Raw genomic sequence first — 9,161 nt, 5'->3', positions numbered from 1 at the left:
TGAGTCTGTGATTTAATAGGATATAGTTAAATTGAAGAAGATTGTCATGTAAGTTAATGTATACCTAATGCCAGTGAGGTAACACAATGGTGATTGAGCCTATGGCCCACTGATGAAAGCCCTTCCATTTGAAGTTTTATGAATAACCAACCACAGCAAGTGTCTTTGAAGTGCAGTGGTAAGACCTGCTGAATTACGTGCTTGGGACCCAGCTTCAAGTCCTGCTTATGACTGTTGTTTTTCAACCACATAGTCATGTGGAATATAATGTCAAATATTCTTCTGGATATCTCCAGCGCTGTGGCGAGCTCCCGGTCATCAGCCCCATTGCTGATGAAGTACATTGTGAAGTGACTCTTGGGTTCGAGTCACTTCACAATGTACCAATTAAGCCTCAATGCCTTGATTGGTGGATTTGGGGGTTCCCCCTTCTTGGTGGCCGTGTGAGCGGGGACTCGAACCTGAGTCTACAGAGTCTTAACCAACAGCCCTTAACCGCTGCACCACCAGACTTTTCACTGATAAGAGAGGAGGAGTAGGAGTTATAGAGAGAATAACAGAGGACTGCTGACGGGTTCTACGCCGGCTATTTTTCTTCCTTTATTTTCATTTGAGAGCCAACAGCACTAATTCCCCCCACCCCCACCGGTAAACACACACGCTAGGTATCAAATCACTATTTTGTCTAAGGGTTTTCAAGCTGAAAGTCATGGTGTGAATATGATATCAAATATTACTTTGGACTGTTTCAATATCTATATATATGGCATATGGTAGAAAGATGTGTTCCACAAGTTCCACTGATATTCTTCATTAAGAAAAATGAAATGTTTTATACACAAAATAACTTTCTTTGAATTTCAAATCCACCCTTAAGTGTTAGTTGAATTCCATGCATGTGCTACTTCTTAAATGAGTTTAAAACAGAGGGGTAGCATTAACTTCAAATAGTCAAACTTTTTTAGTAAACGTTCAAAAAAGTTGCAAGACCCTCTTAGTTGTAACACCCCCCCCAGCCCCCCGGAAGGGGGGGATGGAGGGGTTCTGCAGACACGTTGAGGGCCCTTTTGGGGGTACCCCCTTCTTGGTGGCCGTGTGAGCGGGGACTCGAACCTGAGTCTACAGAGTGTTAACACACACTCTTACCGCTGCACCACCAAGACGCCGACTAGGATGTTCAAAGGGCTGGGTTTTTACTGATGAGAGAGTAGGAGTTATAGAGAGAATAACAGAGGACTGCTGGCGGGTGCTATGCCGGCTATTTTTCTCTTCACGCTTTCTTTTCTTTCACCACGGAGACCTCCCCCATGGTCCAGACGTTCTTGTCACCTCGTGCTAGCAGCAGATCCTGGTCCTGGTGTGACCAAGTGTTTAGCCTTCATCTCCTGTATTAACCACAAGGCCCTGTTGGGGAACCCTGAAGAGCCCGGGGTTAGTTTAGTCTATCGCCCCCTCAGCTGCTAGGACCAGGGCGGGAGCCATGCTAGATCACGGCTAGATTTTTTTTTTTTTTCTGCAAATATATGTGTGTGTATCTGTCTGTCTGTATCTGAGAGAGTGTACATACCCTACTCGTACTTTAATGGATGACCTGTAGAATATTAGCAGCTGTTATGGAAGCAGCAGATGTCTACACACACCTGTAGGGAGGCACCAGCAACACTGTTGAATCTGTTGTCATGGAAACCTCTTTTTCATCTGACATGTATATTGGAGCTTTTCTGTTTAATCCTAAGGTTATGTAATGTCCTATGTAACCTCTGATCATGCCATCACCTATGTCTCTCTGTGGTGCACATCAGACAGTTGTTTATAGGTTACCAGTCAGAGAGAAGCAAGTTTCAGTCCCTATGATGTTGATCATCCCATTTGTGTCAGAACCATTTGTTTTCATGGGAGAAATCACCAAAATAATTTTAACCAGTAGTCATCAACTTCAAAAAAGTATTTCCAACATAGTTTTGTTACTATGTAAGTGATATGATCTGCTTACTAATGTGGTTAAGACCATGATTCAAGTCTTGCTTATGTTAGGTGTTTTTCAAGGATGAAGTCATTATGTGACCACAAAAAATCTGCTGATTGCAGTGCTGGAGTTGGGGGTTGAAGTCCTATGCATGTTGTTCATTATTTTTTAATGCAATTATGTGAATATAATCCCAAACATAAACTCTGTTCATGAATTGCATGACTGTTGGTGTTTTAGTGGCAAGATATAATGATTCAAGAACTTTTTAGACTGTTTCAATATGTACATATATGGCACATGGGGGAAAAAAACTCTATTATCAGTACTGAGGTTGTGTGTTTAAGTTCCACTGAGATTCTTCATTATGAAAAATGAAATGTTTTATACAGAAAATTACTTTCTTTGAATTTTAAATCCTTACAATGTGGTTCAGTGGGCAATACAATCAGTTATCACCACCAGAGCTCCTAATTGAACTCCCTGTACATTACACTTTTTAATTGAGTTTAAAACAGAGGGTGAGAGTTAACTTCAACTAGACAAACTTTATTGATTACTTTTATTGATTCATAAGATTGTGCAAAAAAGTTGCATAACCCTCTTAGTTGTAACACCCCCCCCCCAGCCCCCTGGAAGGGGGGGGTGGGGGGGTTCTGCACACACGTTGGGGGCCCTTTTGGGGGTACCCCCTTCTTGGTGGCCGTGTGAGCGGGGACTCGAACCTGAGTCCACAGGGTGTTAACCAACAACCCTTAACCGCTGCACCACCAAGAACGCCGACTAGGATTTGCTCGGAAGTTGTACTTGGCTTTGCAATTCACATGATGCAGAAGTAAGAGTTCATCACTTGGACACCACTGAGACTGATCAATCATCAATCATCAATCAATCCCCTTCTTGGTGGCCGTGTGAGCGGGGACTCGAACCTGAGTCCACAGAGTGTTAACCAACAACCCTTAACCGCTGCACCACCAAGAACGCCGACTAGGATTTGCTCGGAAGTTGTACTTGGCTTTGCAATTCACATGATGCAGAAGTAAGAGTTCATCACTTGGACACCACTGAGACTGATCAATCATCAATCAATCCCCTTCTTGGTGGCCGTGTGAGCGGGGACTCGAACCTGAGTCTACAGAGCGTTAACACACACTCTTACCGCTGCACCACCAAGACGCCGACCAGAACATTTTTGGCGGTTATACTTGACTTTACCATTCACACGATAGAGAAATAAGATAAGAAGGTACCACTTGAACCCTGGTTCTGTGCGGGGACTCAAACCTGAGTCTACAGAGTGTTAACCAACAGCCCTTAACCGCTGCAACACCAAGACGCCGACCAGAACTTTTTTGCCGGTTATACTTGACTTTACCATTCACACGATAGAGAAATAAGATGAATCCATTAAGGTACCACTTGAACCCCGGTTCTGTGCGGGGAACCTGAATAGTGTCTGAGCGGGGACTCAAACCTGCACCTGCAGAGTGTTAACCAAGAGCCCTTACCGCCACACCACCAAGACACAGATCAGGATGTTTTGGAGGTTGTACTTGACTTTACAATTCACACACTCTAGAAATAAGAGGTATCCATTAAGGTACTTACTCCATCAGGGGACTTAAACCCTGGGTCTAAGCGGTGACCAGCACCTAGGGTCAGCAAGAAAGGATGAGCCAATTCTTAATCCCTGTGAGCTGGGACTCAAACCTGCGTCGACTGAGTTTTGATGATTTTGTTAGACTTGACTTTACAACTCACATGATATAGAAAATTCTTATTTTCCATTTATGAACATTAGTTGGACTTCAACCCCGGTCTCAGAAGTGTCAGCCAACTGCTCTCTCCACTTCCCCATGGAGGTTGTGATCATTTTGTGGTCGAAAGCTATATAAATCAGACAGAGGCAGGGGGACAGAGAGAGTGAGAGACAGAGAGAGTGTTAGAAATTAGACGTGTTCGCACTGTAACGACTGCCAACTAGGGCTGGGCGATATGACCAAAATATCATATCCCGATATAGGTCATTCATATCCCGATAACGATATATATCACGACACAGCACATTTTCTGTAAATTCAATGAAAAATAAATAGTTTACATAAAAAGAACACATGTCCCCAGAACAGATAGGAAACAGCTCCACTGCCGAGGCACCTCTTATTGGTAAAAGGTTCTAAAATTAATAAAGTTAAAAAGTCATCTCCCTAATTCTCTCCCAGAAGTTTCAAGGAGACTGTGATGGCTGGGACTTGAGCCCATGTCTCGAGATCTCGGCTGAGGTTTGGTGTGCATCGACTACCTCCGGTACAAACAACGAGACACACAGAGCAAGGTGCTCAGAAGTTATACTTATAGTTGACCTCATATAGGAATCAATGTCATGTGAATATAACGTGTCAAATATAACTTCGACCAGATTACCACTTGCATGTCTTTGGTCAAGTGGAGTGTCTTGATGTTAATAAGGGCAGATGAGCATAAGCACTGCAGACCTGGGTTCAAGTCCCCACCAACAACACTCTCTTCAAACCTATTGGATGTTTTGAACCGATGTCTCATGAATTGTAAAGTCAATAACCTCTCACCAAATCACTGCTGGTGCCTCTGTGGCGCAGGTGGTAGAGCTGTTACCTATCTGTTCTGGAGACATGTGTTAGATTCCTGCCACGGCAGGTTTTGTCGGATGGTGAACGGATGATTGGGAATAACTGTCTGTGTGAAATGATTGTGGTGAATGACTTGTTATGTGCAGATCTGCTCCATGTTTTGCAGAGCTCCTCCTTCAGCCCCTCCTTCTCCTCGTTACCTGGCACCTAAAGCCTGGGAGGCTTCACTCACTCCCTGGCCAGCCAGGGCTAGCAGCAAGGTCCCCATTCACCAGTTTGATTAACCTTTGTTACAATAAACCCAGTTTTCTTAGATTCAATCCTTGTTTGTCTGCTTCATGTTACTTCCCTCGAGCCGGGTCGTAACATATTGGGGGCTCATCCGGGATAAATCTGGATGAGTTTTGCAGAGTTAATTTTTTGTCTATTTTTCCCCTAGACAGAGTAACCTGGTATGCTTTGGTGGTGTTTGGCAGTGTGGCTGTGAGCAGCTTCTTTTCATGGTGAGTAGGGTGAGTATTGAATCTGAGTGCTATGATTTTAAGTTGTGAGTGATCTCCCTGGTTAGTTAGGGAGTGTGCCGGCTGGGCAGAGCAATCTATCCTTCCATCGGTGCACTATTTGTTATTTTGCCTTTTCTATTTTCGAGGTAATCCTGACAGTTAGGGTTAGTTTAAAGTTAGGCAGGTGCCAGGGGGCTTGCTTAGATGATCATTTGCACTCGGAGGCTTGCTCACTGTGCTCAGCAGTGATTGATTTGTAAAGTTATTTGAGTTAGTGATTGCTTATGGGGACAGTTGTGGTAACTTGTCCAGGGTCCTAACTTTGTTTTTGTACAGCTTCTGGATTTGTCAAGTGGTGGTGTGTAGCTTGACTTTGTCGGCTAGTTCTCCCGGAGGTTGATGTTGCCTTAGTCTTGATTACCAGCAGGGTCCATTTTGGTAGTCCATTTAGGAGTTGCTTTGTCAGCTCACTAAAGAACAGCTCCTTAGCCTTGCCAGTCATTATGACATTGAGATTGCCAGTGCTGATAAACGTCTTAAAGATAATTTAAGAGAAGCACTTAGAAGGAGAAGGAGGCGTCCTAAAGACGTCGGCTTTACCAGCATATCAGCATCAACTTGTTCTTCCTCAAATGCCAGATGCTGTGCTGGAGTTCAGGTTGACGGACATCTGGCCGGGAAGATGTCCGTCAACAAGAGCTGACTTTAACGTTATTGCTCTCAGCCACTCCCTCTTTTCGCTGATTGGACGCACAAAATTTGGATGGAGAAAACCACTAACATACCGCAGACCCAGACGTAGTACCGAAGGGAAATTAACAGAGATGGGACAAAGTCACTGTTTGGCAAGTCCCAAGCAAGTCCCAAGTCTTAGCAGTCAAGTCCGAGTCGAGTCCCAAGTCAAGACAGGGAAAGGCAAGTCGAGTCCAAGTCAAAGTCACACCAAAGCCAAGTCGAGTCCAAGTCCAAGTCCCAAACTTCTTCAAGTCTTGAACAAGTCATCATGTATTTTTACTTAATAATGTCATTAATAGGCTATTGATCATAATTTCAACATATCACTCTAATGTACAGTCATTTCTTATCAATCGTATGTTTTTAAAAGTAGCCCAATAGGGTGGGAAAACCGCCCAATCTGGCAACACTGGCTGAACGTCCTCAAAACGTAGGCCAATAGGTCGGTAAAAAACGCCCAATCTGGCAACACTGCTGAACGTCCTCACCTCCAGCGTCAACGTAAATCAATGAGACCAACTGAAACGAAGCCAATATGAAACCTTTACTGTGATTCTGAAGAAAGCATAAATTATATCAAAATTCAGTTTAGATATTATTGAAGATACGAGTGTGTAGATTTGTTATATTTTTTGAACGAAGGTAAATGGTTGAACAATGATTTAGTTACGATGTCTTAAGTGTCAGAGGCTGGCCAGAAGAAGCTTCAATGGGACCAATTCAAAACGATAGATTTGTCTTCGCTCGCTGTTTTTTTTTCATCTTCACGGAAGTGAATGCGTCTTGGGTGTCTAGCCCTCTATGCGGGAAATAGGTTAGATATCTAAAACTACAAATGTTTTTGACTCGAGACGTGTCGAGTCATTACAAGTCAAAGAGGCAAAGTCCGAGTCAAGTCTCAAGTCAATAGCAGTCAAGTCTAAGTCGAGTCGCAAGTCATGCGTAATTTCGTCAAGTCGAGTCTGAAGTCATCAAAATCATGACTCGAGTCCAAGTCATGTGACTCGAGTCCACATCTCTGGAAATTAAAATTTAGCGGAAGTACTTTGGCAGGCGGAGCCAGGCTAGGAGATCTTGGGAGTGTGTAAAAAAAAGAACGAAGCACCGAGAACCAGCCTGGCGTGGATTCTACTGTGTGGCGAAATGGGGGGGATATGGGGGGGGAATAGTGTTGCCCAATCTGGCAACACTGGTCTCCGCCACCCCCTCTAGGTGAACAACAACCTCCGCTTCCACATCCAGCAGCCACAACAGGCGGAACCGCCTGTCTGCTGTTGTGTGCTGACTCAATACCCTGAAGAACGGTATGAATAGAGAAGCAGGAGGGGGGTCTATTTTGAGTTTGCATGATTGTATGATATTTGCTTTCTTTTATTTATCCCATATTGTATTCACCGGAGGAAGATACAAAGTGGAAGTGGTAGTCCACAAGCCGGTGTTCACGAGAGTTTCAACTGCTACTTTGCAAATAAAAGCTTGCAGGAAAATCTGCAGCCCCATCACAGAGGGAAAAACTGGTTTATGGATTAGTTAGAAGAAAACGCTGTTCGATTCCTGCCATGGCAGGTTGGCAGGATGGTGAACGGATGATTGCGAATAACTGTCTGTGCGAATTGATTGCGGTGAATGACTTAATTCACATTAATCAATTTGCCCAGACGGTAATTCGGAATGAATGGGTGAGTGGGAATGACTGTCTGTGGGACTGGATGGCTGTAAATGACTGCACTCATTCACAGCCATCCAGTCCCACAGACAGTCATTTGAAATGAATGTGTGAGAGTATTGATCCCTTCACTAGACAGATGTTCCCACCAACCACCATGCAAGAAATAGAACACATGTCCCCAGAACAGATAGGAAACAGCTCCCCTGCCGAGGCTCCTCTTATTGGCCAAAGGTTATAAAAATTTCTAATTGTTAAATGTCGTCTCCCAGAGGTTTCAAGCAGAGTATGCTTGCTGGGACTTGAACCCATGTCTCCAGTTCTGAAATGTGTTTACATTGTCAGACAGTCTACACCGACCATCTCCGTCGCGCCACCAAGACGCACAGGGTGAACTTCTCTGAAGTTATACTTATAGTTGATGTTAGAATAGAGATATAAGATGATAATCACACAAACGAGACACTGCAACTCAGATTCACACATTGCCAACCTTTACACGATGTCCTTGACCCACCGGCCTCAAACAGCAGAACTTGAAAATAATGTTTCTCATGCACGGGGCTCGAACTAGCCTTTGAGGAAGGTTCGTGCCCCGTGCATTGGTGACAGTGTTCGGAAGTTAAACTTGTAGATGAGGTTAGTATAGATGTGACTGAGAAGCAAGAGGATTGTACCACAAAGAAGACACTCACACAATCATGACCTCAACTCGATGTTACCCAAGCACTCTAGAGAGGGGGCGTAGCCTGATCTTATGGCTGTTGGTCTGGAGAGACGAACCGGCTCTTTCTTCTTTAAAGGTTATAATGAGTGCATGGTCAGCCTGTAAATGTGTGGAGCACTTCACTGAGCTGTACCATAGCTGTGGAAGTTTAGAAACTGTTAACCTTAGCACCTTGATATGTGGACTACTGGAGCCGTTTGCATCACCACTAATGCAATATAAACATGTCTTAATATTAATGATTCACCTGAATCCTAATACTGATATTGTTGTAAACAGCACTCTTACCTTTTCTGTATTCTTTGAAGATCAAAAGAGTTGCCTAGCTTGCTCTTAAACATTCAAACGAATCCAGGGATTCAGCTTAACTTCACCAACGGTAACAGAGAAAGCCATGTCAACTAACATTTTGTAATATTGATGGGGAAAACGTCCGTACTACTCACCAGTTAGGTAGCTGCTCCACGCCTCCTAGGTGACTTATCCTGGCCAAGGACACAGGGTGGTGGTGTTAAGGTCAAGGTTTGATACTGAACAAGGCCTGGGGCTCCGCTGCCATCCAGGAGAGTCCGGGGAGGGCAGGCCTAATCTGTACACACTGATTGGTCAACGAGCAACAGGTGTGCAGCCGCACCCAGCCCCAGAGTCCAATCAGACTCGGTCAGCCGAGGCTGCTGAAACCATCCTCCACTCACACAGGTAATATACACAATATGCATTTAAAGAAAACGATTAAGCACGTGAATAAGGCTAAAGGAAAGGTTGAGATTGAGGTGCACCACATATAAAACATGGCAGTGTGTTCCCCTGTTATTGGCATTCTCAGGACCAGCCATCAATTAGACTCAACACATCAGAAACAAACCTACCTCACCCGTTGGAACACTAAAACACACACTTGGCCCTAGGCCACACTGTGGCCCCCTACCTGACCACACTGACTGATGTTAGACAC

Source organism: Pollachius pollachius (genome assembly GCF_949987615.1).
Source record: "Pollachius pollachius genome assembly, chromosome: 20".
NCBI lineage: Eukaryota > Metazoa > Chordata > Actinopteri > Gadiformes > Gadidae > Pollachius > Pollachius pollachius.
The sequence above is the reverse complement of the archived record's forward strand: the minus strand, read 5'-3'. Positions refer to the sequence as shown.